Raw genomic sequence first — 4,823 nt, forward strand, 5'->3', positions numbered from 1 at the left:
GCCGTGCTTCCACTTACTCGTAAATCCCCACCCCGACCCTGCACTCAAACACACCCGCCGCCGCGAACGCACTACACGACCGAGTCGGCCCGACAACCGATCGCCGTCGTCGCGTTGTTTGTATTGTTGTTTGTTCCGAGGCGATGACCTCTTTCCGTCGTCATTCGCTGCGCAATAAACTGCCCTGTCGCCGGCTACATTCGTACACGATTACTATAATAATATTGTTATTGTAATATAATACAATCTACTCAATTAACTGACGGATGCCGTCGCTGTGTCGACGGCGCGGCGGTTATCACAATGCATTAATAATACGAAATAGCACTGCGTGGAATAAGAACAGCGATGTATAAGATGAATATAGGTACAAAATAAAATAAACAAGCCAGTTCAAGTTAAGTTAATTTTAACTTTTTCTAATAATTTAACTTATATTGACATTTTAATATCACCTACTAGTCACTACGTTCTAACGCATCTAAGTTGCTACTTACTAAAGATGAGAAAATGTAGCAAAACATATTAACAATTTCTTAAACTTATTTAAGGTGTCTAGCTACCTTAAAATTAATAAAAGGTTCAGTGTTCAGATTTCCAAACATATGTGTTATGGTAGGAAAATCAAGAATACATTTTTTTCAACACTTTTACACACGCATCATATATTCATTGTGACATTGTACAACTAATGTAAACAGCTTTGCAAGTAACTGTAAAGTTGAAAGTTAAAACTCTAAATTAACTCTTTTATTAAACGCTTTTGGCATACCTAAGGTTAGGTCATTTGTTGTTACTTTAATTCTTTATTGTATGTTTCAATGGTTAAGCATATATGTTTAATGTTTATTGTTGTATAAGTAGGTATATAATTACGTTTTGTAGGTTATAATATAAAGCACATTATGACATTCTATAGAGCTATATAAAGCTATACGTAATATACTGAAATAACAAAATATACAGTACAATATTTACATATCAATATCAATATTTGCCAACCAAGAAAATGTTGATCAAAGATTAACATTTATGACACGAGTTGTTTATCTATTATAGCGCTTAGTACTGAAGAACTTATTATTATTTACTATACTTGTAATATCAATATTTAATGTTTTAAATGTTTTAAAGTTGAATGATCTAATAAATAAATACTGCAGTGTATACGTCTCGCACTCTTATAATTTTGTTATTATTAAAATTTTCCGTCAACATTTCATCACTCGTCCAATTGCTATGTAACCAGTTAATAAATATAGATAGGGAAGGATACATAGTTCACTGACTACTGCTGTACGTATGTTAAATGAATAATGTGATATGATTTATAGACGTATAATGCAGTGATGGTTCAATAAATTTTGTCACGAGAGAGGGGGGATGAGGCTGGTTTTTAATATACACCATTTGCTCATTAAAAATATAATTTATAATTTAGATTATTATAAATATTGAAGAAAATTTCATGAGAAGGGGAGGATCTCCCCTCATCACCTCTCTTGTTTGACAGACACTGGCGTTGGTTATGTTAAAAGTACAGAACCACAATAATTAGACCTGTGTTTATAAAACAGATCGGTTTCAGATCGGTAAATCGTAGGTATAAAATATATTTCCATTTCCAAGTACCTATCATTTGCCTTAACTACATAATATTATGGTCACGTTCGTGTCACATGCCATAAATTTGTAAAACAAAAAGTTATATTACTTACTACATTATACCGACATTGGTAACATTGAAGACAATATAACCAAGAACAGCAAATTTTTAGTACTCGTCTTTTTATATACATTTAAATACTAAACATAATTATTATCATTAGTTATTTTATTACAATATTATACATATAATGATTCTTTTTTCAACTTCAGTAGCTTTTCCAGAAGTTTAAAAACATGTATTATAAATTTATAAATTTGTATATGATTTTCTTAAAACATGCACAATTTATAAAAATTCACTCGCTTCATTATTATTTCAATGCATATGTACACTTTTTAGCATTAAATAAAATAAAACGAACATTTTTCATTATTTTATGTATTTATATACATAACATTTTCAATAGTCATATTTCAGGTAAAAACTTTGCCTTGACAATTAGTTTTGAACTAAATCAAAACCTTTTAAATTTCAATATTCTTATTATTCTATGTATACATTCAATACATATTTTTTTATTATTATTCAAATGATAGCTTCATACATATTTTATAATTGCATGCGATTAAAATAAACCATCAAACTTATTATATATTCATATTATTGCATATATGCATAATAGTTATAATAGTACTAATACTCTAAATAAGTATTCGTACACACTTATTTGTCTGGTGTCTTTTATAAATCTAAATAATAATTATTGCAACTATACCTATATGATTTTCTTGCATTTAATTTTAACATTAATTTAAAACTACTATAATTTAGTACATTGGTAAATGCTATATGAATATAATATTATGATATAGAATAACTGATGTTTTCTGTACGTTTTATATTGTATAATATATTTCACAACTAATCAATAATAATATTATTTTTTAAATGTTTTTAATTAATTTTAAGATATGTTTAGCGAACTTTCTTTAAAATATCTGCGTGTTAATTACAAGTTATACTATCTTGAAATAAATTATAATATTCGTTTTTGGTAAAAATTAGTTCAATTTACCATGTTATTATAATAGAAAAATAAATGATTATATCTAAATATATAATATAAATATATTCTTAGAAATATAGCGTCCGTTCAGAATCGTTGTTCTTCGTATACAATTATTATGGTTTACAATATCGAATCACACATCCATAATATATAGTTGTATCTACTCAATGACGAATTATACATCCTACTATACATCAAAGCGAGTCCCCCGATTTTTTTAAATATTAAATTTAAACCATAGTATACTGAATACAATTGGACCTACAGATAATAGACTATAATAGGCATGTATAAAAAATTATAAACTATAATACTGTAAACTACTTAGATAAGAAAATTAAAATAGTAAAATGTATACCGACACATTTATCTGAAATTATAAATGACCTATATACAGTATTACAGTCCTTGAGATATATAATTAATAATTAAATGTATTATTATTTATTATGGTTATGCATTTATGCAAGAGCTAATAATTAATTCCTAAGCCTGGTGTAGACAATACATTTGATAACAACAATTAACAGCTGCAGTATAACTAAAACTATACAGAGTGTCCCAAAGAGATCTGACATTCTGACAAATGAAATAACTTTTGTTCTAATCAATATTTTTTAAAAATTTCTTTTAAATATAATCCATGGACACTTAAGCCACATTTTTAGAATACATTTTTTATTTTTATTTTTTAATACTGAAAATAAAAACTTCAAAATTGATAAATTTTTTTTCCAAAATATTCAATATAGCCAATTTGTAAATTTGATTTTCAGAAAAATGTATATGGTAAAAACACTTATTTAAGTCAAAAGGCTGATTTTTTATAATTTTTTTAAATATCAATATTTTCGTTAGGTAAATTATAGTAATTTATAGTTTATACATCACATATTATTAAAATAAATACAATAAAAAAAAATAAATAGATTTTAACATGCACTTATTTAAAAATGTTTTCTAAAATATTTTTAAAAAACTTTATTATTATTTGAAATTACAAAGTTTCTAACATAAACTAGATCGTAATTTACTTAACGAAAATATTGATATTTAAAAAAATTGTAAAAAATAAGCCATTTGACTTAAGTAAGTGTTTTTACCATATAAATTTTTCTAAAAATCAGATTTACAAATTGGCTATATTGAATATTTTGAAAAATATTTTTATCAATTTTTAAGTTTTTTATTTTCAGTAATAAAAAATGTAGGTATTCTAAAAATGTAGCGCAAGCGTCTATGAATGATATTTAAAAGAATTTTTTTTAAATATTGATTAGGTAGAACAAAAGTTATTTAATTTGTCAGAATGTCAGATCTCTGTGGGACACCCTGTATACGAATACGTATACCAAGTAGTTTTGAAGTAGGAATATTAAACACGTTCAACACGACAGCAGATACACATTTTTTTTTAAGTGTCACTGGAAGGGACTGCCTAAGCATTAGGACTCATCTACTGGCCTACTGCGAATATTTATATTACCTAATAGAAATGATTCTTTGTGTTACATAATAATATATATTTGTACTATAGACTCAAAGGCCATGACTTAATTTACAGAAAACAGTTTGATAAATTATTATTATACATTATAAAATGATAAAAGGTAACCAAATACGTTATCGAAACGAACCTAAAGGCTAAAATAACTCAAAAGTTTGGTACACGTCATAAGAACAAGAAAACAACACTTCCTAAAGATCACGTGCGTTTCGTCAATAATCCCAACCATCTATTAATTCTTATATATTTTTTTAAATTAATTTTTGTCAATTTTATATTGACATATCTATTTATCATGTTGATGAAGCGTAAGATATTTGTGCAAAATAAATTTTTTAAACTGATTTTTGTTGTAATTGTATTATTATTTTAAATGTACGTATTTATTCCTCTAATGTAATCAGCTGTTTTTATTTTAACATTATTATGTACAACATTTTAAAATATTTGTAATCAGGCTTTTCAAATAAATAAATATAAAAATATAATGTGTAAGGTATAATATACATTAAAATTAATAATAATGTTTAAATAGTGGTATACTGGCAATTCGATATTAATCAACAATTTAAATTATAAATATACATCAATAAGGACATGGGTACTACTAGAATGTTGAAAATACAGTTAAATACACT

The sequence above is a fragment of the Diuraphis noxia genome, unplaced genomic scaffold, assembly GCF_037042655.1.
Source record: "Diuraphis noxia isolate RWA-SAM2 unplaced genomic scaffold, SU_Dnox_SAM2 contig0001, whole genome shotgun sequence".
NCBI lineage: Eukaryota > Metazoa > Arthropoda > Insecta > Hemiptera > Aphididae > Diuraphis > Diuraphis noxia.